The 28,000-nt window shown below is 37.6% G+C and overlaps 1 long non-coding RNA gene across 1 annotated transcript; it reads left to right on the top strand.

Moving 5' to 3' along the window:
- Window positions 1–82: 82 nt before the first annotated feature.
- On the top strand, window positions 83–8,977 carry LOC143681343 (uncharacterized). The gene is made up of 3 exons (XR_013174531.1): window positions 83–2,465; window positions 4,129–4,228; window positions 6,783–8,977. It is a non-coding gene; the product is annotated as an uncharacterized LOC143681343 (long non-coding RNA).
- The last annotated feature ends 19,023 nt before the right edge of the window (window positions 8,978–28,000 follow it).

Below are 28,000 nucleotides of genomic sequence, written 5' to 3'. Positions count from 1 at the left end.
TTCTATCTACTCAATTAATTTTATGCTTTTTCCCTTCTAGTATTTATTTATTTATTTATTATCCATATTTTTTACTCATCTGTCCATACCCTGGATATAAAGAGCATCATACATAAAGTTTTCACAATCACAGAGTCACATCATAAATGTTTTATCTTTGTACGATTGTCTTCAAGAATCTAGGCTACTGGAACACAGGTCAACAGTTTCAGGTACTTCCCTCCAGTCACTCCAATACACCATAAACTATAAAGGGATATCTATATAACATGTAAGAATAACCTACAGGATAATCTCTCAACTCTGTTTGAAATCTCTGAACCACTGACACTTATGGTCTCATTTCTCTCTTCCCCCTTTTGGTCAAGAAGACTTTCTCAATCTCTTAATGCTGGGTCCTGGCTTATCCTAGAGTTTCTGTCCCATGTTGCCAGGGAGATTTACACCCTTGGGAGTCATGTCCCACATAGGAGGGAGGGCAGTGAGTTCACCTGCTCAGCTGACTTAGAGAGAGAGAGACCACATCTGAGTAACAAAGAGGCTCTCTGGGGGTGACTCTTAGGCCTAATTTTAAGTAGGCTTAGCCCATCCTTTTCAGGAATAAGTTTCATAGGGACAAACCCCAAGATCGAGGGCTCAGCGTATTGATTTGGTTGTCCCCACTGACTGTGAGAATGTCAGTATTTTTCCAAATAGGAAGTTAAATATTTCCTGCTTTTCCCCATTGCCCAAAGGGGACTTTGCAAATACTTCTTTATTCACTGCCCAACTCACTCTGGGATATATCCGGGCATCACGCTGACCTGGAAAGACCAACAAAATCTCATGCCTTGTTCAAGATTCCATGTGCATTTACTTTTAAAAATACTTTTCTCCAACTTTGAAACCATCAGAAAAGTTGTAAAGCTATTAGGATGAACACCTCTTCACCTTGATTCACCAGTTGTTAGCATTTTGCCACATTCACTTTTTCTCTGTGTTGCTCTACACACACACACACACACACACACACACGTGCATATAGTAGGTAGCATGATACTTCAGCCCAAAAAACTTCAACATGTATCTCTAAGAACAAAGGTATTCTCATCCACGATGAAAATACCACAATGAGGAAATTTAACCTGGATTCAACATTATTATCTAACAAAGTCCATGTTCAAATTCCGCCAATTGCTTCAATAATGTCCTTTAGAACATAAAACAAAAACAAAAATGAAAAAGCCCCAAGCGCCAATTGAGGAAAATCCATTGCATTTGGTTATTATATCTCTTTGGCCTCCTTTAATCTGGAACAATTTCTTAGTCTCTTTCTCCCTCCCTCCCTTCCTTCCTTCCTTCCCTCCTTCTCCTTCTCCTTCTCTTCCTCTTCTTCCTCCTCCTCTTCCTTCTTTCTTCTTCTTCTCGTTCTTCTTTTCTCTCTCTTTCTCTCTCTCTCTTTCCCTCAAGCTAAATTATTGTCTAATTGTTTCTTCACAGAGTCAGACTAAATATTTTGGGAAGGTGGCATGAATACTACCTATGTGTTGTTTTATCTTCTCAGTACATATCATCAGGGAGCCCTTGGTCTTTCTTAGCATAATTATATAAACATTTTAATTTTTACATATTGTCATATTGTATGTAAATGTTCATATTCTGCCTTTAAAAATAAGCATTATATCATAATTCCTCCATGACATGAAATTCTTCAAAATCATCACTTTTAATAGATACATAATAGTTCATCATATGGACTTTCTTGTACTTTAAAATAAATACACTTACATTTATGCATTTCATTCCAAGTACCACTGTATCTACAGTCCATTTACTTGACAAATAAATCCTCTATCAGACATTTATTTCCATATTTACTATTATAATAATGCCATATTGAAGATGTTTAGGAATACTGTTTGGCCACATGTGTGACTACTAGGATAAATCTTGGAAGTGTAATTACCTAATAATATTATTGGATTGAAGGGTATAAACGTCTAGATATTGCCAACTGGCTTTAAGGAAATATGGTAACCAGCCTTCAAGATGGCCCCCAATGACTCCTGCCTCCTAGTACTCGTGCCTTGTGTTGTCCCCTTTTTCACTGTCCCAGGATCCATTATTGTGACCAACAGAATATGGCAGAAGCTATATTCTGGGATGTCAATGTTATGGTTAGGTTGTAAAAGACACTGTAGTTACTGTCGTGGTTGCTCTTCCCCTGTCACTCGCCCTGAGAGAAGCCAGCTGCCATGTTGTAAAAACACTGAGGAGAAGGCCACATGGTGAAGAAATGAGGTCTCAGTTTGGCCAACAGCCACTGAGCAACTGAGGCCAACCAAAGACTGCATGACTGAGCTTAGAAGCAGGTTCTGCTCCACTCAAGCTTTGAGATGTCTGTCAACCCCGCCAACAGAGCAACCACAACTCAGTGAAGAGCCAATGAAACCACTCACGGATTCCTGACCTACAGAAACTGTGAGGTGAGAAATGTTGTTTCAGCTGCTAAGATTTGAGGTAATTTCTTACACAGTAATAGAGAACTAAGAGAAGGAAGCATACTTACTTATATAGTAAGCGCATACTCTTACTAGCACAGCACGAGTGTCTGCCTGACCACACTGTGCTATACTCTTTTAAAAATCATCCTACTTTCATAGGTTAAAAAAAAAAAAAAGGCATCCTTTTATTTTAATTTGCATTTCTTAATTCCTGTTCTGTGATAGACTAGTCCATGCGTATCCTTGGCCAATTATTTATAAGACAAAGTTTTCTTATTATTGTGAATAAACTCATTCTCCATTTCCACTTAAATGTATTGTAATATTTCCCCCAATTTTGTTTGTCTTTTTTGTTTGTTTGTTATGTTTTGGTGTTGTGAAGTTGTACATGTTTAAGTAGTTAAATTTATCTGTTTTGTGATTTTTTTTCTATTACTGTTATACCTAGAATTACCACTATGAAAAATAAAAAGCAGGTATGATTAAAGAATGACAGGGTGGCGTAGGGTGTTAGTTTATTTATAAGGTGGTCTAAAAAGGCCTCGCTGATAACATTTGAGCAGAGACTGAAAGGAAAGGAAAGAATAGGCCATGTAGGTCTGAGAGTAGAATATTTTGAACATTGAATTTTAGCAAATTTTTCTCTGCCTCTATTGGTCCTCTGATCTGTTAATATGGTGGATTAGATTGACAGATATTGGGGTAAACTTTACTTGGTAATGACATATTTTAGTACATTATTGGAAATGATTGTTATTCATTTATCTAGAAATAAATGTACATCTAAATTCATAAATGAAATTGACCCAGGTTTTCTTTCTATAAAATGTCATGTCTGCTTTTATTATTTTCAGAGACCAGATTTTGGTTTTTGTTAGTTATCTTTGTTTTGATTATTTCTCCTATTTTTTAATTCCTCCTTTTAATTTTATTTACTTTTTAAACACTTTTTTGTTTTTTCATGGCTTTTTGAATTTACACATCTTATTTCTTTTCACTCTTTCTTATATGTTAAATAAATTCATTTACATTTTCACATTTGATTCCAAAGACCACCATAGCTGCGTTCCACAAATTTTGATATGTTGTTTTTAGTTAAAAATATAAAATATACTTTATAATTTCCATTGCGATTTTCTCTTGAATCCATGAGTTCTTCAGGAGAGTTTTTTGTTGTTTTGTTTTTAGTTTGTGACCCCCAATTCAGATAAAGAATCAGAAGTCCACAAAAATTAAATGTTTTCCTCAACATTGTATAGCTAATTCATAGCCTGAAAATAAAGTTTCCTGATTGCTACTCTACTCTGTGTTTCTAATTTCTTAATTCATATTCTTTGCTCATCAGAAAGCTTCTTGAAATTAAATCAATATTTTCTTTAACTCATGTTACATCTAGACCTCTACTTTCTTATTGGCCCCATCTGTTACACATAGTTTTTATAATATTTGCTTAAACCATTTTTTTCTTGACTTTCTTGCCAGTCAGGATTTATTAATTTCTAGTCATATCATTTGGCAGAGTTCTTAGCACCTATTAGACTCTCAATAAAAAGGTTATTGAGGGAATTTTTATTTAATGAATGTTTAAAGAGTATCACCAGGCTACCTATGAGCTTTTTTTTTTTTTTTTTCTTTGCATGGGCAGGTACTGGAAATTGAACCGGGGTCTCCGGCATGGCAGGCAAGAAGTCTGCCTGCTGAGCCACTGTGGCCCACCTGCTATGAGCTTTCTTTAATGTCAAATGGTAAGTTCCAAGATGGGTGAAATCTGCCTGGCTCTTCATAACCACAAGCCCAGTGGGTTAGTTTTAGAAATGAAATGGACAACAGCAAGAAGCCAGAATCACCATTGGTATGAATAGCAATTCCATGAGTCAAAATAAAAAAGAGCAAGGAGAAATATCAGAAATAATAAAATGAAATATGGCTAATAATAACTATCTTTCATGAAACAGTATGACTGTGAGAAGTAGGTTTTCCTGTCCCCTGTGTATAAATGGGGAAAGAAGAGCGAACAGTTTGGGTCACTTGCCCAAGTGACACAGCTAAAAGTGACCATGCCTTGTTTAGAATGCTGCTCCTGCCTGACTCCACAGCCCATCATCTTTCCAGTAAGACACAATCTTCTCTCAGGGCCTCTATCTTAGCACTCTCCTCCCAGCTCTAGCCCAGGTCAGAGTCAACAGAGAGTTGACCAGATACCACCACTTCCCCCCATTTGCTTTCCAGCTATTGCCCATAAAAAAGAAAGACAAAAGTCAATAAATAATAAGTGGGGATAAAATGTTAAAAATTAGGTAGATTGCAATACGAGTGTCAATGAGAAGGAGGGATAAGAGATAGGATGCATGAGTTTTTTTCTTTTTTCTTTTTCTGGGGTGATACAAATGTTCTAGAGGTGATCATGGTGATGAGTGCAATAGCTGGAAAGCAAATGGAAGGATGTAGTGGATCAATCTCCTATAAACACAAAATACTTTGCTAGAAATTAAATACGTATCTTTTTTTTTTTCTTTTCTTGTCCTTAGTAATCTTTGTTTGGGGGGAGGAGGGAGAAAACAACTGCCTAAGCATTGGAAAGTTTTCCCAATGCTTCTCCTCCTTATCTCTATCTTCCCTAAGGATATTAACAAAAGGGACTCTAATATTAGCATCCATAATACCATTAGAAATATTCTTATGTACAGTAAATAAGTTCTTTTGGCATATTTTCTCTAGGCATCCTTTTTTTAAAAATGTAGGGATTTTCCTCTTTTTTAGTAAAAAAAAGTAAAACTGCGTTAATTAATTTTACCAATATATTGGTGCTGCACAGTGAAAATCACTTTCTTTGTATTGAACTATTGTATGTTACACCTTTGGTAACAGTGATCTTTTGATTATTTTATAAATTTGTCAAAGTAGCTTTATTGGTCTTGTACTAGCTCCTAAGATTTTCACTGAACATTCCCCCATAACCTTTAGGATTTGCAAACTGGTAGAATTTCACTTATTTTTCTTTTTGGTTTTGCGGTTTCTCTTTAAGATCCATCATTTTGTTTCTTTCTTTTTTCATTCATTCATCCATTTTTTTTATTAGAGAAGTTGTGGGTTTGCAGAGCAATCATGCATAAAATACAGGATTTCCATACACCAGCCCGCCACCATCACCTTGCACTGGTGTGGAACATTAATTACAATCGACAATAGCACAATTGCACTGTTAATTAAAATCCATGGATTAACTTAAGGTTCACTGTGTGCTGTAGACCAACACTTTTTATAGAAAGAAATGTGTAATGATTACGAAGAATGATTTCATGTCATGGAAAAATGCTCACAATATAAACTATAGAAAAAAAAAAGAAGTAAATCAGGATTCAAAATCGAATATACAACTAAACAAATATTTACATATTTTATTTTTAAAGTTTTTTTTCTTTTTTACCATACTACAACATTAATAGTCATTACCTTGGGTGATAAAATTATGAGTGATTTTTTAAAAAATTATTTTTATTGAGAAATTTTCACACACACACTGTCCCTATATGGTGTACAATCAGTGGCTCACATCATCACATAGTTGTGCACTCATCTCCACGATCACCTCTAGAACAATCACTCCAGAAAAAGAAAAAAACTCATGAATCCCATACCTCTTACCCCTTCCTCTCATTGACCGCTAGTATTTCAATCTACCCAATTTTTTACCCTTTATTCTCCCCTATTATTTATTTAATTTTTGTCCTTAATTTTTCATTCATCTGTCCATACCCTGAAAAAGGGAGCATCAGACACAAGATTTTACAAACACATGATCACATTGTAAAAGCTGTATAGTTATGCAATCGTCCTCAAGAATCAAGGCTACTGGAACACAGCTCAACAGTCTCAGGTACTTCCCTCCAGCCACTCCAACACCATAAACTAAAAAGGTGATATCTATATAATACATAAGAATAACCTCCAGGATAACTTCTCAGCTCTGTTTGAAATCTCTCAGCCACTGAAACTTTATTTTGTCTCATTTCTCTCTTCTGCCTTTTGGTCAAGAAGGCTTTCTCAATCCCTTGATGTCGGGTCTGGGCTCATCTCTGGGAGTCATGTCCCACATTGACAGGGTGATTCACACCTCTGGGAGTTGTGTCCCATGTAGGGGGGCGGGCATTGAGTTCACCTGCCAAATTGTCTTAGAGAGAGAGGCCACATCTGAGCAACAAAAGAAGTTCTCTGGGAATCAAGTTTATGGGTGATTTTTTAAAAATATTTTTCTGTTTTTCATGACTTCTACAACGGTATACAATTATCTTTTGTTAGACCTGGGGCAGAGCCAAAAGATGGAACTGAGGCCAAAGGGGCAGTTCTGCTGTGGGGCTCCTACCTCCGAGTGCTGTCTTTCCATGAAAAGACCTGGCCTTGACAGCTCTGTGTGGAGGCAGTTGGTCCTTGTGGGCACTGGTAGGTATGAGTGGAGAGTATGGGGTGTGGGATACTTGGGCAGAGAAGAGAAAAATCTAAGGGAGAGATCTGACAATCTGAGTTAATTGAGAGACCATACTCCTATGCTTTACCTTCCTGTAGTCAAAAACAGTGCTATGATAGACAAAAACAGTACTATCTCATTTGAGGTGGACTGGAAACAACACCTGATCCTTTTGGAAGGTGAAAATTCAGTAAATTCCAATTTGCTTTGCAGATGGAGGTCCAGTTCCCTGAACTAGAATATTTGAGTAGGTTTTGATCTTTCATCCAGATTAATAATGTAATATATGATATATTTCTCAATATTCCTTTTCCTTGATTTTCCTAATCATTAAGACCCTAACAATAGTATCACTTCACTATTACATTGAAGTGCCATATGGTGATTTAGGAATAAATGTCTCCTATATACTTTGCAACTTAGAATGTGGCTCTTTGCTACTAAATTATATTGCCTTTCAAGGTTATAGAGGCTCTGTGTGTGTGTGTGTGTGTCTGTGTGTGTGTGTGTGTGTGTACTCTTTCCTTTTCCTCTAAATTCTGCAAGCTTGATCCATTATTCTTCTTTCTGGAAAATGTGACAGAAAAACTGAAGTCCTGTCTGGTCATCTTGAAAGGTTTGCTTAATGACCATCCCATGTGAACATATGCAGACTTAGCTAAGAAGCATGACTGATGTGACCACAGAAGCCCCTAAGACTGAATCATTCATCAAATATTAAAGAGTCATTTCATAGAATGACTTTTCCACTTCACAGTTCAATAGAATTGAAGCCTGAGCAATTATAAGAAAAGTGAAGCATGCTTAGGTATTTTATTGAAGGGTCATCTAGCCATTTGGGATAGCTAACATAGTGACCTATGTGATTTTCCCCTCAGCTTAATTTACTCATACTGAGCAACAACTGATGTTATTTCCCCTGGCAAATAATAAACATAAAGAAGAGACATTTTCAAGGGACTATTTTACAATAGCTAACATCTGCAGCTCAGTTCTTGTCCAGCGTATCATGTTCCCCCATATCCAGCCTCAGGCTCCTCATGAGGTTTTGGATTAATAGATTGAAGTTGAGATGATACAGTTTTGATGATACATTACTCTTATATGATCCCCTTGTCATCATCTAAACTGGCAATCAATTTAGTTTGGTACAACTTCTGACTACTACACTCACCAATTGCCAGAATAAAAAATTATTGTTGAATAATTCATACATAGGATCGGTGAGATTAGGGACTGACAAAATAATAAGCAATAGTTAAGAACTACAATATATACAAAGCGTCCTTTTAATTTGTAGCCTTCACATCTGATGCTTACACATTGCTAACAATAAGGTGTCTTTCATGTCCATGGGTTGAGGAGGGAGAAATAGATCCATGAATTAGGGTGATTTTCTGACCAGCATGGTATGCCCTAATAAAATGAGCAATCCAAGGAGGATTAGGACTCAGCTCTAATTCTGGCTTCTGTCTTGAATCATTCACCCACCAGCACAGAACTGCTTTAACTGGGTTGTCCTGAAGGTCTCGTGCACTCACACTAGCTGCATAGGTGGAGAAGGGTCATTTCATCCAAAGAGCTCTGTCTTCTTAGTGAGGAGAGTTTAGGTATGTCATTTGGCAGTTTATTTTAGGACAAAAGAGCCATTCCATTCCCACATTGTAGTTTGTTTAAATCACAGATGCTTTGCCTTCAAAAAAATATTAGATGTTTGATTAAATCCTGTTTATTCCTCTAGTATGTGAAGAGTCTCTGATATGAGGATGAACTTTAGATATGAAATCATTTAGGGTTCCTAGGCACACCAGATATTGGCAGCAAGCCATTCTCAATGAACATGTTTGGTATTTAAAATATGCAAACTTAACATTGTTGGCAAAGTAGGGGACTAACAGTTTCTTGTTCAACATAAATGATGATTCTTCTTATGACAAATAAAGTCAATTTAAAAACTCAGCGTGAAACCAAACTTTTTTCCAATATGAATAAGAGTTCTGTTATTTTCTCATTTAAGTTTTGGGATTGCTTCTCTCTTTTTGGACATTTTGGTATCTCATTTCCAGTACAGATGTCTATTTCCTTCAAGGCTTTAACAGAGAATTTAATCCTTGGCAGTGAAAAGAAATTATCCCAGGGGGCAAGGTCGGGGGTGGGAGTGAGGGTGAGGAGGCGAGGTACTAGCCAAGTTGGAGTTTAATTTGAATGGAAAAATCCTTTAGTCATGCCAAAGATGTGAAATCATCAATGAAACAAAGATTGACATAGTGAAAACAGAGGTAAACCTCTGCTTTGCAAGGAATACATTTTCTTTTCTATACACAGAACTGGTGGTGTCAATCCCACAACAAGTAATCCTTGAAAATGAATATTGCCCTCATCTTTTGGAAACCCTCTGCTATGTACAGTGTGATTACATTTGCTCCTAGAGGTGTGCTGTGATGGTGGAGCACTGGTTTCCACTTTGATTCAGGTTGAAACTGGAATTGTCGGTCCCTGATATATACTGTTTTAGAAACTGAGAATTTATTCTCAGTGAATCTCATTCCAGGACTTAATTTTAGCATTTATCTCCATTTATTTTTTTTCTTCCTTGGCTGTGTTAGTTTCTTTGGTTGCAAGCCACAGAAGCTGATTCTGGTGAACTTAAGCAAGAGAATGTATTGGGCAAATTGGAGAAGCTCAAAGGATTGGGTAGAGAAAGCTGAGGAACCAGTGTTGGAAAGAACAGAATCAAGCAGCTTGTGTGAGTCTCTGTGGAAGGAATTTCTCAAAAACCCCATCTAGAATGAATGATTCAAATTGCAGGAAGAGAGCATCTGACTTGCTTAATTAGGGCCAAGTCTTTTTCCCTTGTATGGGGGAGAGCTGGGCACCTGAATAGCAGTTGCACCCGATAGTATCCAAAGTGGAGGTATAATTTCCAAAAAGCAAATGAGATTGCTATTACTGAAAGCAAATGGACTGAAATCTGGGTAACTAAAACAAACAAACAAAAAAAATAATACCATTACACCCAAAGCACAAGCAACAAAAGGAAAAATAAATAAGTGGAACCTCATCAAAATACAAAAAAAAAAAAACAAAAAACTTGTGTATATCAAAGAACTTTATCGTGAAAGTGAAAAGACAATGTACTCAATGGGAGAAAATATTTGGCAACCACTTATCTGATAAGGGTTTACTATCCAGAAAATATAAATAAATCTTTCAAGTTACCAACAAAAAGACAAACAACCCAATTAAAAAAAAATGGACAAAAGACTTAAACAGACATTTCTCCACAGATGATGTACAAATGGCCAGATAGCACATAAAAAGATGCTCAGCATCATTAGCCATTAGGAAAATGCACATCAAAGCCACAGTAAGATGCTATTTCATACACCTTAGAATGGCTGTTACTAAAAAAATGGAAAATAGCAAGTGTTGGAGAAAAATGCTGAGAAATAGGAACAATCATTCATTGCTGATGGAAATGTAAAATGGTGCAGCCACTCTGGAAGACATTTTGGTAGTTCCTCAGAAGTAAAGTACAGAATTACCATAGAGCCTGACAGTCCCACTTCAGGGACATATACATATATATATGTACCCCAAAGAATTGAAAGCAGGGATTCAAACAGATATCTGCACACTGATATTCATAGCAGCATTATTCACAATTGCCAAAAGATGGAAGCAACCCAATTATCTATCAACTGATGAATGGATAAAATGTGATATATACATACAATGAAATATTATTTAGCATTAAAAAGCAATGAAGTTTTGATTCACATGGCAACATGGATGAACCCCCAAAACATTATGTTGAATGAAATAAGCCAAACACAAAAGAAAAAATATTATATGACCTCACTGATATGAAATAATTATAATAAGCAAATTCATAGAGTTAGAATCGCAAATATAGGTTACTAGGGGCTGGGTTGTATGGGTAGGGAAAGTAATCTTAAACTGTACAGAATTTCTATTGGGGTTGATTATGTAAAGTTTTAGTAAGATATGGTGGTGATGGTAGCATAACATTGTGCATATAATAACAGCAATGAATTATTTATGTGTATATTATTTTAAAAGGAAATTTTAGATCATAGGCATGATACTAGAATAAAAATTAAAAGAAAAAAACAGGATTGTACAACACAATGAGCGCTGTTGTAAATGATGGACAATAGTTGATAGTACAATTATAAAAATGCTTTTTCATAAATTATAACAAATGTACCTCACTAATAGTTAATAATAAGGTGGTACATGGGAATGCTGTACTTTATGTATTTTATGTATGATATTTCTGTAATCCTACAACTTTTCTAACATAAAAAATTGTTAACAAAAATGTCACATGTAAAAAATAGCAAAAACAATGACAAAGAAAAGAGAGTGAGATACTGCTGGATGTTTTCTGCTTATGATGAAGAATATCCTCTCTCTTCACTCCTATTCAACATTGTACTGGAAGTCCTTACCAGAGCAATAAGACAAGAAAAGGAAAGAAAAAGTATGCACATTGAGAAGGAAGAAATGAAACAGTCTTTGTTCATAGAGGACAATATTGTCTGCCTAGAAAATCCCAAAGGATAGAAGGAAAAAACAAAAAAATAAAAAACCCTGGACCTCATAAGTGATTACAGCAAGATAACATGATGCAAGGTTAATATACAAAAACCAATTGCTTTCCTATATTCCAGTAATGAACAGTTGGAATTTCAAATAAAAAACACAATGCTGCTTAAACTGACATGTCCCCAAAATGAAATACATAGGTATAAATCTAAAAAACTATGTGCAAGATCTATATGTGGAAAGCTACAAAACTCTGATCAAAGAAATCAAAGAAAATCTTTAAAAAATGGAGAGATATTCCATGTTCATGGATAGGGAGATACAATATTTTTTAAATGTCAGTTCTTCCCAACTTGATCCACAGATTTAACGCAATCCCAAAGAAAATCCCAGCAAGCTATTTGGTAGACATTGACAACAGACTCTAAAGTTTATATGGAAAGGCAAAGACTCAGAATAGTCAAAGCAATACTAAAGAAGAAAATATTAGAGGGCTGACATACCTGAATTCATGATGTACTATAAACATTCAGCAATTATGATAGCATGGAATGGCAAAAGAATAGACATATAGACCAATGGAACAAAATGGAGAGTTTAATAGTAGACCTATGGTGATTTTTGACAAAGCAGCAATGACAATGCCACAGAGAAAGGATAGTCTTTAAGGAAAAATTAGATGTCTATATGCAAAAAAATCGATTTAGACACAGACTTTATATCTTTCATAAAAATTAACTCAAAATGAAATCAAAGACATAAGTGTAAAATGCGGAACTATAAAACTAGAAAATTACATAGGAGAAAATCTAGGTGTCTTTGGCTTTGGCAAGAAAGGAAAAATCGATAAGGGGACTTATCGATTAAAACTTAAAACTTTTGCCTTGTAAAAGACACTGTTAAGAGAATGAAAAGACAGGCCACATGACTGGTAGAAGATATCTACAAAGTGCATATTTGATCAAGGATTTGTATTCAAATATATACAAAGGAAAAAAATATATATATACAAAGAACTCTTGGAATTCAACAAGAAAGCAAACAACCCAATTTCATAGTGGGTCAAGTTCTGAACAGACACCTCAACAGAGAAGAAATATGATCAGCAAGCAAGCATATGAAAAGATGCTCAACATTATTTGTTATTAGGGAATTACAAATTAAAATAAAAAGATATCATTACACATCTATCAGAGTGGCTAAAATCCAAAACTCCACAATACCAAATGCTGGTGAGGATGTGGAGCAATAGTAACTCTCATTCATTACTGCTGGGAATGCAGAATAACAGCTGTTTTGGAAACAGTTTGGCAGTTTCTTACACAGCAGAATATAGACTTGCCATAAGATCCAGCAATTGTGCTTCTAGGTATTTACGCAATTGAGTTGAAAACTTAGGTGCACACAGATGTTTATAGAAGCTTTATTCATAATGGCCAAAACTGGAAGCCCCCAAGATCTCTTATACATGGGAAATAAACTATCTGGTTTAAGCCAACATTTGGAAGTCATTTTTTTTTTTTACGTGTAATCAAAGTTAATCATAATTGATCTGTTGGTTTGATAAGATGCTACGTATTGTGAGGTTATAGAATAAACCTAGTACATGGTCTCCGTACTCTAGCAGTTTGCATTGTCTTGATCCTTAGATTTATGGAAAGTCACTCTAAGGTCATAAGGGCAGAGAAAATGTCACATTCATCCTTCTTTTCCTTCATGAAAAAACAGAGTAGGCACCCAACAACATTTATTGATCGCTGAAATAATGATGTATGCTCACGCATATTGTCTTACTAAATAAAATGAAAAGGAATAAAATACCCTTAAATTTACAGAAGGATCAATAACAATAAAGCAATTTTGGGGTCCTAAGACACTTGGGGATCCCTCCATCAATCGTAAGTCTTCAAAACTTAGGAGCTTCTGCAGGACTATACTAGTCACTATATTTTAATTTATTCCTATAACAAATGCTTTCTGAGTGTTCAGTATTTGCAAAGCACAGTTCTAGGTACAAAGGGATATAGCACTCAGCAAATGCCTTTCTTTATGGAGCTTATGTTCAAGTAGGGTGAAGCAGATAAAAACGTTATACATAGTTAATGAAAAAATAAAGCAGAACAAAAACGAAAGTGATGGAATGAGTAGCTACTATTTAATATAAGTGGTGGAGAAAGCACCTCTGATAATATGATATTTAAGCAGAGATTTGAAGGAAGCAACGGAGAGCCATGTAGCTATCTGGGAGAAGAGCTTTCCAAGCAGAGAGAACAAGCACAAAGGCCTTGATATGAGTGCCCACGTGGTGTACGTGAAGGCGAACAAGGAGCCAGCATGGCTGGAGTAGAGTGAGATAGAGAGGAGTTGTAGGAGATAAAGTTGGGGAGGTAGCATGGAGTGAGAGCTCCCAAGATCTTGTGGACCATGGTAAAAACACTGGATTTTATTCTATACATGGAGAGTTTTGAGGAGTTCAGTGGCATAGTTTGATTTTTTTTTTTTTTTTTTTTTTTTTTTTTTGCATGGGCAGGCACCAGGCATCAAACCCAGATCTCTGGCATGACAGGCGAGAACTCTGCCGCTGAGCCACCGTTACCTGCCCTGATTTATATTTTTGAAAAGATAAGATTTCTCACTTCTGGTATCGTAACTTGGGTTAATTTGGACTAAAACCTCCCACTGAGAATGATGAAAAAAGAATACTTTTTGACAAAGCGTAAAAGAAAAAATTCCTTGAATACATTAGAGAGCTAATAATTCAATGAGGAATCTATAGGGCCAAGATCCAGGAGAAGACGAAAACCCACGGAAATGAGTATGGTATTTTGGGCCACCTTTTCTCAAGGTCCATTGACCAATTCTGGAAGAAGTGGCTGAGAAGCTAAGTAGTGTTTTTGATGGACTTGTGCAGCTGAGGAACAAGAGTTGAAATTACAAATTTCATTCTTCCCATTCTGAGCACCAAAATCTTGATTACAAAAACATTTATAGTCAATTAGCTCAGGTAGCTTTCTACTAAACAACATATAAAATAATTATTTAGTAAGAACTTAAGAAGGGGAACTATCAATTAAAATGAGAAGACCCCAAATTGTGGCATGAACTAGGCTCAGATAGCTTCAGTATAAAGTTATGGAAACTATAATTAAAATAGAGCCATGCAAAAGTTCCTGTGAAATCCTCAGTCTTCCTATCAATATATAAATTAGGATAGTCTTGATTAATAGTCAACAGAAAACCATGATTTGAACTAGCTTAAACATAAGAAAACATATTATTTCATATAAATGAAAGTCAAGAGTTATGTGAGGCTTCAGGGTTGGTTGATTCAGTAGTTCAGTGATGCTATCAAATATGAAAGTTCTTTCTGTTTGCATCTTCCGAGTTTAGGTTTCATTTTTAAACCAGTTCCTTTCATGAGCTCATGATTACTGCATTATTCCTGGCATTATATCCAGGCATGGTTCTACCCAATGGAGGAAGTCTATGCTTCCTCTGTCTCTTTCATAAGAGGGAGGAAACCTTTTCCAGAAACCCCTAGAAGAATTTTTTCTCATTGGGTCATTGGCAGAGATTAAAGGATTACCACAAGTAGCCTAGACTGATCATCTGGTAGGTGGAATGGAGAGTGGGGCATCAACCACAATGGGCATTCTAGGGAACTAGTTACGGGAAAATATTTCTCACCTGGCCTTGCTTGTATCCTTTGCTTCCTTTGTCACTTGATTCTGTGTCATTTCTACTCCTCTACCCATTCCAAACTGGCCCATGCTAGAATGCTTTTTTGCTGATATAATATCTTTAGAGCATTCTCATTCTTTTCATTTTCAGTCTGCAATTAATAAAAATACAAATTTTAGATGAGTGTCTTCATCAATTTGATTTCTGTTCCCATTAGCTGTCAAAAGGATTTGTGCAACACTAGACCTCAAGGAAAAGGAACTTTATTTTAATGCCGTCTCTGCAAAAACATGCCAACAGCATCTGCTGTGAAAATAAAATTCTCTTTGCTTGCTGTGGAATTTGGAAGAAAGGGTAAATGCTACCTCAAGAATCTTCTTCATTTCACATTTTTTCTGTGGTTATTTTTTATATGCCATTAGCAAATTTATTCCCTGGTCTAGTAAATGTAGTTAAAATTTTCCAGTGGCAATCTCACTGAGGTTTTGTCATTTAACTCATTTAAGTCCACGTGGCTTGGATTTAAAGACTAAGTAGTTATATTTTTAATTTGTCTCAATATATTGTAATTCTATAAGATTATCAAATTATATGACTTGAAAACCACTTGGTCAAATTATAATAACTTTTGGTCACTCTAAGCAAGTAAACTGAAACTGGAAATTTTTTTTCTTATGTTTTGTATTTCAATTTAAATATAACTTCATACTATGAGAAATTAGCTAATGATAAATTTTTCTCATAACATTTTTTCTTCTTGATACCTTCAAGGAAACTGATTCTCCCAGAAGGCTTAGTAGCATGAATACAGGTCTGAGGAAAGGCAGAAAAGCTTCTAAATTCAAATTAAGTCAGGAGAGCATCTTTTTTATGGTCCCATTCCACTTTTGCTGTCTGCATTCATTACTGCATTTTCATTGTCCCTTTCTGGAAAGCAGAAAAAGACAGTGCTTCCTTGTAGGCCCTCAGGGAGACAAGGTTTAATTAAAATCTGAAAAGCACATTTGAAAATGAGCAATGTTAAGCCAGAAATAATTTGTGAAGTGTTTTACCCCAATCTGCATATCACCAGTGGTTGAAAGACAGAAAAGGTAGAATTTAAAAAGTAAAGAAATTAGGGAAACATTGAACCTAATGGTCAGTGGTCCACCACGATTAAGGATATGAGGTTCTATCAGCCATTGGAATTGTTCTACAACCTCCAAATTACACAATCCTAAAGAGATTGTTATGGGGAAAGTATGTGGTCATCATATGTAATTGAGTGAGTCCTGCAAAGGGTAAAATCACCAAGAATAAAAAGCTTTTTCCCTCAAACCATATGGTCCTGCATACGATAGCGTTCCATGCCACTCAGCCAGTCGGGGTGTTTTTATGAGGTAGTCATCTTGAGTCATGCGCCATCACATTTCTGGAAATGTTTATTTCTTCTTGTTTTTTTTTCTGAATGAAAGGCTGCATTCCACTTCTTTGGCATGTGTACCTTGTGCTCTTGCTTTTTATTTCTATTTTCCTTTTTGATTTTCTCATTGTTTCCACTCTGCCTAGAAGTTTAACCTTAGAATTAATTTATCAAGCATAATAGCCATTAGTGAGATTACCTCTTGAGAACTGACCAATTTTTCAATATATCCATCCAACAATCTGTTAATTGAAGAGTTGGCAATCATTGTGCTTGAAGTAATTGTAGAATTGAACCCAAGGATGATGGCATTATTGGATGAAATTTTGAAACAGCATATTTTCATGTTTAGTCATTTGTATCCAGGGCATACTCGAGTGCCCTGAGAACTTGGCTTATGGGTCCTTTTTGAATTTGACCTTCTTATTTTAAGCACAGGCCCAACCTGTGGTTGGCAACTTTCCATTGGCAGCATATTCTGTCTACTATCCAGGACTGTGGTACCAGGAGATTTAAGCAGGCAACATATGCTTAAATGAACAAAGATATCAGTTAGCATGAAAGTAATTAGACAGAAAGGATGTCCATGGGTTAAACCTGGTTTTATAAGAAATTGTCTAAACTAAAGATTGGCTTATTCCACTTGTTCCTGAACATACTAAGCAATAGTGTTTGGCTTAGTAGGAAGAGAACAGGATCAGAACTTTGCGCACCTAAATATTTTCTACTTTACACCTTTTGGAAGCCAATGGGATAAGAGTATTGAAAACCTAATCACAAACCTGAGGATTCTCAAAATTTCCATTTTGCGCTAAAATGTTCTCATCTCTCACTTTATTGTTGATGTTTTAAAAATCAACACAGCATACATGACACAGTCCTTCGTGAACTGTTTTCCCTTTGCGGTAAGAGAATATCCCTGTCATACAGTTAGACACATTGTAGCAACTGATTTGTTGTCATATGCCTTTGGGACCCTCACGAAGTGTCAGCTAATGTCAACAAAATATTGATGGCAAGGATAATAAATGATGAAATTCTGGAGAATTTGGATATGATTCTTGACAGTCTGTCCAGTTGAATTCAGCTTAGAAGGAAGAGAACATTACCCTCCTATTTATTTATTTATTTATTTATTTATTTATTTATTTATTTATTGTATGGGCAGGCACTGGGAAATGAACCCGGGTCTCTGGCATGGCAGGCGAGAACTCTGCAACTGAGTCACCATTGCCCACCCTACCCTCCTTTTATTTTAAATCTTCAAAAGAAAATCTTATCAAAAGATTAATGAAACTTGTGGAATTTGTAAAATTATGAAATTTTGTGATCATTTTAAGCAATCAAGAGCAATTACCACTATTTCCCATATTATTATTTTCTACTTGTATATATCAGAGACTGTATATATATCAGAGACTGTATTAGTCGGTGTTCTCTAAAAAACAGACTCAATAAAAGGTATCTGTAAATATTATGATATATAAATTCTCTCTTCTAACTAGGGAAATCACTTCTTTTTTAAAGCTTTTAACTGATTGGATGGAACAACTCTTATTGTTGAAGGCAAGCTCCTCAGTTCATTGTAGATGTAACCAGCCATAGATGCAATCAACTGACTGATGATGTAAGTCCAAGAAATGTCCTCACAGTAACAGCCAGTTCAGTGCTTGCTTAAGCAAACAATGAACACCATCACCTGGCCAAGTTGACACGTGAACCTAACCATCACATTCCACCTCTTGTCAACTTGGAAGTCATATATATCACCTTATACCATACTTAATCTCTAAATTAAAAAAATAGTCATATTTTTCACCTAACAATACCCAACTGTTCTGATTACAACCAGAAACACATTAAATCTCTCCAGAATAGGGTGCAAAGTCTGTGGGTAATATACACTCTTAAACTTGATATCTTATAACTTAAGTACTATGATATGAACTAATATAACTCCTGTCATTTGATAAAGAGATAAGACAGGGGAGGAAACAAAGATATTTGTGTTTTTTTATGTACATATTCAAACATAACATACTCAAAACAAGGAAGAAATAAGGAGTTATAGTTCTCGTTTTTGTTACTGGTCACACATGTTTATAGTTCATATTTATCATGACCTTTTTCCACTACCTATTCCATGCTTCCTTTACCCTCAGGAAGCACCTCAGATACCTCCTATATTCTGGGAAAATTCTTCTTTACCTCCATAGTGCAGTTGCAGTCCTGTTACCCCTTATATAGGACCAATCACCCCAGCCAGTACAGTAATTTCCTTCTTTGCCTATTGATTAAGAGGCATGAGGAGCCCAAAGAGGCCAGGTGACAGCCTTAATTTTTGGTTCAAAGGAATCAATGTTATGTCTCCTGGTGGAAGCACTCCTTCTCTTGGAATTAAGACCTGTAAACCGGCAGAGTTTAAGACTGCAGGGACTAGAAGAAAACACTTTTCTAGTGGATTACTCAGGGAAATAGTAAATAGTGCCACTCCCATTTCTACCCCTTCATTCCTGGACCTTGAGTCTTGGCTATAGGAGCAACAAAGCAGCATAGAGTGAACACATACACAGATTTAGAGCATACACAGCCTCCTGGAGAACATTGCCCCAGACCTGAAAAGTATTATGTATTAGTTAGGGTTCTCTAGATAAATAGAATCAACAGGGAACACTCGCAAATATAAAATTTATAAAAATGTCTCACGTGACCACAGGAACGCAGAGTCCAAATCCACAGGGCAGGCTGCGAAGCCAACGACTCCGATAGAGGGTCTGGACGAACTCCGCAGGAGAGGCTCACCAGCTGAAACAGGAATGGGGCCTGTCTCCTCTGAGTCCTCCTTAAAAGGCTTCCGGTGATTAGATTTAGCATCACTAATTGTAGAAGACACTCCCCTTTGGCTGATTACAAACAGAATCAGCTGTGGATGCAGCTGACGTGATCATGACCTAATCCTATGAGATGTCCTCATTGCAACAGACAGGCCAGTACTTGCCCAATCAGATAAACAGCTACCACAACTTGGCCGAGTTGACATATGTCCCTAACCATGACATATTGCCACCTACTTGGTGCCATAATTAGGTCTTCAGAAGGCCATTCCACCATTCTATCAATCCAGCTGCTTCAAGATGATGGAGAACATGAAAGACCAGAGAATTCCATGAGCATGTGCCCATTCCCATACTTCATTTGTTGTGAAATGAATTGCCTGGTCAGAAGCAATGCTATGTGTAATACCATGATGGTGGAAATGGCATTTTGTTAAGTCCATGGATGATATTTTGGCAGATACATTGTGTCCAAGGAAGGCAAGCCTATATCTGGCATATTTGTCTATTCCAGTTAGACCAAATCACTGCCCCTTCCATGATGGAAACGGTCCAGTGTAATCAACCTGCCACCAGATAGCAAGCTGATCACCTTAGGGAATATGACATATTAGGAACTGACTGTTGGTCTCTGCTGCTAGCAGATTGGGCACCCTGTAGTTGCTGTGGCTGGGTCAGCCTTGGTGAGTGGAAGTCCATGTTGCCAAGCCCATTCATAGCCTCCATCCCTACCACCATGGCCACTTTGTTCATGAGCTCATTGGGCAATAGCAGGAGTTGCTGGGAAAAGTGGGTGACTGGTATCCACAGAAGAGGTCATCTTATCCACTTGATTATTAAAACCTTCCTCTACTGAAGTCACCCTCTGGTGAGCATTTACAGGGACACAAATATCTCCAAGTTTTTATCCTCTGAGAAAGGTCTACCATACTTCTTCCTCAGACCTCTTTGTCACCAATTTTCCAACCATGTTCCTTCCAAGTCCCTGACCAACCAGCCGAACTACTGACACATGAGTCAGTATACAAATGCAACATCTGCCAGTTCTCCTTCCAAGTGAAATGAACAACCAGGTGAAATGCTCGAAGTTCTGCTCTCTGGGAGGATTTCCCCTCACCACTGTCCTTCAAAGAAATCCCAGAAGGGAGTTGTAGTGCTGTAGTTGTCCGCTTTCGGCTGGTACCTGCATATCATGCAGAACCATCTGTGAACCGGCCTGAGTTTTCTCTTCCTCAGTCAGTTGATCATAAGGAACTCCTCAAGAGGCCATAGCTCTGACCTGGGAAAGAGAAGGTAATGTGGCAGGAATGGGGACCGTAGGCATTTGGACCACTTCCTCAGGAAACTTACTTATGACTTCAGGACATGCTCGAGCCCTATCTTATATATACCATTTCCATTTTATGATGGAGTGCTGCTGTGCATGCCCAACTATATGGCTTGGTGGGTCAGACAACACCCAGTTCATGATAGGCAATCTCATGGTACCTTGGTGGCCCATGGTTAAGTGTTTGGTTTCTACTAAGGCCCAGTAACAGGCCAAAAGCAGTTTCTCAAAAGGAGAGTCGTTATCTGTAGAGGATGGCGAGATTTTGCTCCAAAATCCTAAGGGCCAGCATTGTCATTGTCCTATAGGGGCCTTTCAAAGGCTCCGGACAGCATCTCTGTTTACCACTGACACCTCCAATATCAGATCTGTTGGATCATATGGCCAAGTAGCAGAGCAACTTGCATAGCAGCCTGGACCTGTCACAGAGCCTCCTCTTGTTCTGGTCCTCATTCAAAACTAGCAGGTTTTCTGGTCACTCTGTAAATGGGCTGGAGCAGCACACCCAAATGAAGAATATGTTGTCTCCAAATCTGAAGAGACCAACTAGGCATTGTGCCTCTTTTTTTTTTAGCCATAGGAGGGACCAGATGAATACCTTATCCTTCACCTTAGAAGGGATATCTCGACATACCCTGCACCAGTAGACACCTAGAAATTTCACTGAGGTAGAAAAATTTTGTTTGTTTGTTGGATTTATCTCCTGACATGCAAATGCCTTATCAATAAGTCTAGAGTAGTTGCTACTTCTTGCTCACAAGGTCCAGTCAACATGATATGATCCATATAATGGAGCAGTGTGATATCTAGTGGGAGGTAGAAATGATAAGGTCCCTGCAAACATAATTATGACATAGGACTGGAGACTTGAGGTAGGACAGTGAAGATGTATTGCAAACTGTTTCTGGTGGTCTTTACAACAGCAATTGAGAAAAAAGCATTTGCTGTATCAATAGTTGTATACCAGCTACTGGGGGATGTGTTGATTTGCTTAAGCAATGATGCTACATCTGGAACAGCAGCTGCAATTGAAGTCTCAACCTGGTTAAGTTTACAGTAATCCACTGTTATCCTCCAAGATTCATCTGTTCTCTGCGTGGGTCAAATAGAAGAGTTGAATGGGATATGGTGGGAATATCCTTGAATCCTTCAAGTCTTTGATGGATGGTAGCACTAATTTCTATTATCCTTTAGGAATCTGGTGTTGCTTTTAATGTACTATATTGCTAAGTAGGGGCAGTTCTAGTGGCTTCCAGTTGGCCTTTCCTACCATAATAGTCTTCACTCCACAAGTCAGGGAATCAATATGGGGATTCTGCCAGTTGCTATGTATGTCTATTCTAATTATGCATTCCAGAACTTGGGAAATAACTGCAGGATGGGTCTGGGAATCCACTAGACCCACTGTGAGATGGACCTGAGCTAAAACTCCATTAATCACATAACCCCTACAAGCCCCCACTCTGACTGGTGGACCAGAGTGACATTTTGGGTCTCCTGGGATTAGTGTCACTTCTAAGCCAGTGTCATAATCCTCAAAATGTCTGATCATTTCCTTTTCCCCAGTGCATAGCTACCCTGGTAAAAGGCTATAGGTCTCTTGGCAGGCTGGAAGGAAGATTAAGGGTATAAATTTGGTGCAGTGTAACAGGGTACTTCCCCAAGAGGACCCATTCTTCCCCTCATTCAAAGGGCTCTGGGTTTGTAAACTGTCTCAGGTCTGGGAATTGATTAAGGGTCCATCTCTGTTTTTGTAATTCAAGTTAGACTTTTGTTCACATGACCTAGGACTCTTCTGCATATACAGATCAATTAAATTTAGTACTACCCATCTATTGCACTGCTTGGTTCTATGCTGCTAGCCAATGCCATAGGTCTCTGTGAATCCGATTATTCTGGTTGCTGCTGTGACTCTGCTGTCCATTTTGGTAGACCTGCCCACCTTATCTTTGGTAACTAAGTGCTGCTACTTAGCTTCTGCCAACTTAGGATCTGATCATCTCCAATGTGTTTAAGGATTCCAGTTCAGTGACAGTCTTTCCCACAATAATATCTGACTTACAGAGAAGAGCAACCATGCAGCTCTCCAGGGATGATGGAGCTAGTCTCAAATTTTTTTTCCCATAGTCTTCCTGAAAGGTATGTCCTCTGGACATCCCTGGGGTGTGTGAGCAGGTCTTCCAAGATAAATCCACTCTAACATTCCAACCTCTCTAAGCCTTTGGATCCCTTCTTCTACATTATATCATGGCAATTATGGCATTTTTACCTCAGGCAGTGTGGGCCACCTTTTGTTCCATGGTTCAGTCAACCACCCAAGCAAATTGTTAATGCCTTTTTTTAACCCCTGAAAACCTCAACAATGAATCCAGAATTCCTGCTTAGTGAGCCCATATCAATAAATTCAACTTGATCCAACTTTATATCCCTTCCACCATTATCTCATACCCTTAGTATCCATTCCCACATATCATCCTCTGATTTTTGTCTGTACAAATTGGAAAACTCATACAGTTCTTTTGGAGTATAGCATACCTAATGGGTCACACTTTGTACCTCACCTTTTGGGGCTTGTTGGGACTTTAGTCTAATTATAGGTCTGGAAAAAAAGAGTGATATTGTGAGTGGGTCATGAGAAGAATTAAAAGTGTCTTGAAAGCCAACTACCTCAGGGCATTCCATTGCAGTTTCATCTGGTAAATGGTTAAACTTTTTAGATAGAAAGAAGCATGAGGGCTATTTGCTCAGGGGAGTTGGTTACAGGCTTATCAGGGTCCAGTAGGTAAATCTCTTCAGATGGAGGTTGGATGGAGAGTCCTAAGGACAGACTGGAGGTCAGGTGACTGTTTACTCAGGATGGACCATAACAGGTTTTTCTGGCAAAGACTCAGCAGAATTTAAAATTTCAATTCTCCCATCACCATCATCAACCTGTATTTTCCCATTCCAAATTTCAGGGATCCTATCCCTTTCCAATCAATGCCCTAACTTTAATAGCAGACACCCTGAAAGATTGGGAATTTAGATTACAACGTAATTTAACTGCTCACACAGTGAAACTCTGGGTCTGTTTTTCAGAAATCTCAAATCTGCAGCTGTATGAAATAAGATTTTCTTTTAAGGCACACACAGAAACTTTCACATCCTTCATGTAGTGCTTAAGTTACAAATTTGTAGCTTTCAGCTTATCTCATTTTTTTTATGACTGTACCTAGCATATTTAGGAAGGATCATCCAACATCATTATACTATATACCTCCACAAAACTCTGTTAAGGTGTCAAAAACTCTCTCACCCAGAGCCTTACCTCTTATTAGCATTTGAGTAGCCATATCCAGTGGGTGATGTTTTGCATATCTCCATTGCCAACTCAGGCCATGGACTATCAGTGCCATGTTGATTATTGGGAATAGAGTCATCAGTGCCTTTGAATCAAATCAGAATAGAGAACCAATTGCAAAATCCCCAGAATCAATTCAGAAATCTCATACTTAAGATTATATTTCTCAAGAGCTACTCCCAGACCAAATCTGTTTTACTCAGGGTTCTCCAGGGAAACAGAATTGACAGAAGATATCTGTAAATATTGTGAGATTTTATAAAAATTGCCTCACATGACTGTGGGGATGCACAAGTCCAAATTTTGTAGGGCAGGCCACGAGCTGTGAACTCTGATAAAAGAATTCCCCAGGAGAAGCTGGTCAGCTGAAGCAGAGAGATGGAAATTCTCCTTTCTATCTGCTGAAATTGTCACTTTACCTTCTAAAGCCTTCAAATGTTTGGATGAGACTTTTCTTATTACTGAAGGCAATCTCCTCAGTTTATTGTAGATGTCATCAGCCATGGAGGCAACCAATTGACTGATAATTTAAGTCCAGGGAATATCCTCAAAGTAATAATCAGTCCAATACTTACTTAAACAAAGAACTGAACACCACAATCTGGCCAAGTCGACACATGAACCCAACCATCACAGAGACCAAATGTCTCTAAACCAAGGTAGAACCATGGGACAAACATGTCAAAGACAGGTATGAGGCTCATAAAAATACAATTTTATTCTTATCAAAGAACTCTTCTATCCTATGATTAGAAAATTAATAATGATTGTGAGGTTGACAAGAGTATAGATTATCAAAGTTAATTAGCTTAATTTTCATCAGTTTAATTTTTTTGGGACTAGACTTTGCCCATCTTAATGTTCTAATGAGCTCTCACTCTAATAAAGTAATTGGCTCTAACAATTTACTTACAAATTGAAGCCGTTATTGTTAAAACTACAAGCAAATGGTTATTTTTTTTTTCCATTTAAATTGTGCCATAGGAGGAAAAGGGTAAAGACTCTCTCTCTGGTTTACTAAATAAATTGCTCCCTGATCACACTCACAGAAATGAAGCTAGGAATATGCAGTGTCAGGGACAACAGCGATCAGTTTGTAATTCAGACATGAAAATTCTGGCTTTTTATTTGTAGCTCCAGCACCCTCCCTATCTGCCTGTCTCCATCAAATGAGGATCTTCCCACTTGTTCAAATGTTGGTGACAGAAGCTTAAGTCCTGGAAGTATCAAGAAAGTATTTCAGTCAGGAACCCTTGCAACCTTGAACAATGACAAGATGAACACATCTTGAGTGGAAATGGGACTCCTCCTTTCAGCTTACCACCCCTAGAAGATTTACATCTTGGATTTAGATCCTCTGAAGGCAAACATTGTGCAATTATTTAGTGGGTGTAGCACATTTGCATTGTCATTCCAGCTGGAGTATGTAAACAGGAAAACAAACAATAACATGAGCGGTGGCGGAGGTGGGGAGGCAGGAAAGAGCATGCCATGTTTCAGAAAGGAGAACTGCCTGATCCAAGCCTGGAGTTTAGCTAAGAGACTAACAGGGTCACAATGTAGGAAGAAGGCTGGTAGAGATGACAAAGAATCTTGACTGTCTGTCCAATGACAATAAAAACAGTAACAGATTTTATACTATTTCCATGTACAGCATGATGCTTATACTTCTCATGTTATTTTATTCATTTTTTATCATGAAAGATGACATGTATATAACAAAGCAATACATTTCAAAGTACATTTTAACAAGTAGTTATAGAACTGATTTCCAAGTTTGATATGGGCTACAGTTCTGCAGTTCCAGGTTTTTCCTTCTAGCTGTTTCAAGCCACTGGAGACTAAAAAGAAATATCAATTTAATGATTCAGCACTCATACTCCTTTGTTAAATCCTATCTTCTCTGTTACAACTCCTCCTTCTCCTTTGATCCTTCTCCCAATCTTTAGGGATATTTGGGTTATGCCCATTATAACTTTTTTCATGTTGAAAAGTGGTATCAACAATATGGTATAGGGGGATGGTACTGGCTGATGTTCTTGGAAAGACTGGTACCTCTGGGTTTCAGGACTTAGCTGGCCTAGGAACCATCTGAAGGTTTTAAGTTTCTGAAAATCAAACTTAGTGTGTGCAACTTTTGTAGGATCTCATATAGAGTCCTGGTTGTTCTTAGGGTTAGGAGGAATGATATTGGTTGAGGTTTGGCAAACTGTAGCAATGAGCAATATCTAGCTGAAGCTTGTATAGGAGTAGCCTCCAGAGTAGCCTTTCAACTCTATTTGAACTCTCTCAGGCACTGCTACCTTATTTGTTACAATTCTCCTTTTTTTTTTTGTCAGGAAGACATTGTCTATCCCATGGTGCTAGGGCCAGGTTCCACCTTGGGACTCGCGTCCCCACTGCCAGGGATACTCACACCCCTGGGCATCACATCCCACGTAGGGGTTAGGGTAATGATTTTCCTTGCAAAGTTGGGCTTAAAGACAGAGAGAGGCTACATCTGAGCAACAAAAAAGGTTCTCTGGCGTAATTATAGGTGGGCTTAGTTTTTCCACTGCTGAAATAAGTTTCTTAAGTGCAAACCTCAAGATCAGAGTCTTGTTCTATTAAGTTGGGGATCCATAGCATTTGAGAGAGTGTCAGGGGTTTCCTAGGTGGGAATGTTTAATAGTTCCCTATTTTTTCCAGTCTCTTAAGGGACTTTGCCTATACTTTTTATTTTATGCCCAGCATACTCTGGGATGTGTCTAGGAATTACATTAAACTATACAGAATTGCAAGCCCTCATTGCCATTCTGGGCTCCATGTGTTTGGGTTGTTTAAATGAACTATCCAGACAGGTTGGGTCAGATTGTGTGCCACAGAAAATTTAGGTTTTAGACAAAATAAAGCTGTCTTACTTTGGTCTCATACAGTAAGCGAGGTTCTAAAATACAGACTTTGTTATTGTTTACCCTAAATTCCAATGTACCTTAGTCCCAACCACAATTAGCCTCATTCTTATCTTTAATTGAAGTCTATTTTCTTTTTCAGTTTCTTTAACAGTTGTATTTAGCAGTGTTGACTTTTGGAGCCACAGAATTCCAGCTCTGAGTCTTGGGTGTCATACAGGTACCCAAAGTTCCAGGGACATACCAGCTTATACACATGATTTTATTCATTCTTCAGAACCAGTGCTGCTAATCAGTCATTATGTACCATTACCATACATCTGAGTTTCCTAGCTGCTAAAACAAATACATTACAATGGGTTGACTTAAACAGAGAGTTATTTACTGGCTCATGATTTCAGAGCCTAGAAGGCTTACTTTCTGGCTTCCAGCTGGCTGGCAATCTTCGGGCTTCCTTGGCGTCTCTGTCGCATGACAATGCCCACGCGACAATGCCCACGGTGATTTTTTCTTTCTGGTTCCATTGACTTTCAGGTCCTGGCTGCTCCCTGGGGCTTCTCTCTCTGTGTCCAATTTCCTTTGCTTACAAGAACTTCATTCGTATTGGATTAAGTCCCACCCACATTCAGTCTGGGCACACCTTAACTAACAACATTTTATAAGCTCCTATTTAAAAATGGATTCACACTCACAGGCCCAGAGGTTGCAACCTGAACATGCCTTTTGTGGGGGAAAGGATTCCATTTCCAACACCATGAGAGTTATTGTTATCTGCTTTTCCCAGAGACTGGAGAATTTAGGTAACCTGTCCTCGGCTATACAGTTGGTAAGTGGCAGAGCTGGTATTAAAACTCAGGTCAGTCTGACTCCACGAGCTGAGCTCTTAAACTGTCAGCAGCTTGAGGTTCATATGACAAGTTTGGAAAGATTTTTTTTTAAATAAAGTTTCGTTTTTATGAAGATTATACATGTGCAAAGAGTCAAACAGTTCTACAAAGCTGATCA

This window comes from Tamandua tetradactyla, chromosome 4, assembly GCF_023851605.1.
Source record: "Tamandua tetradactyla isolate mTamTet1 chromosome 4, mTamTet1.pri, whole genome shotgun sequence".
Classification (NCBI taxonomy): Eukaryota; Metazoa; Chordata; class Mammalia; order Pilosa; family Myrmecophagidae; genus Tamandua; species Tamandua tetradactyla.
Note: the sequence above shows the minus strand (reverse complement) of the source record. Positions and strands in the feature narration are given on the sequence as shown.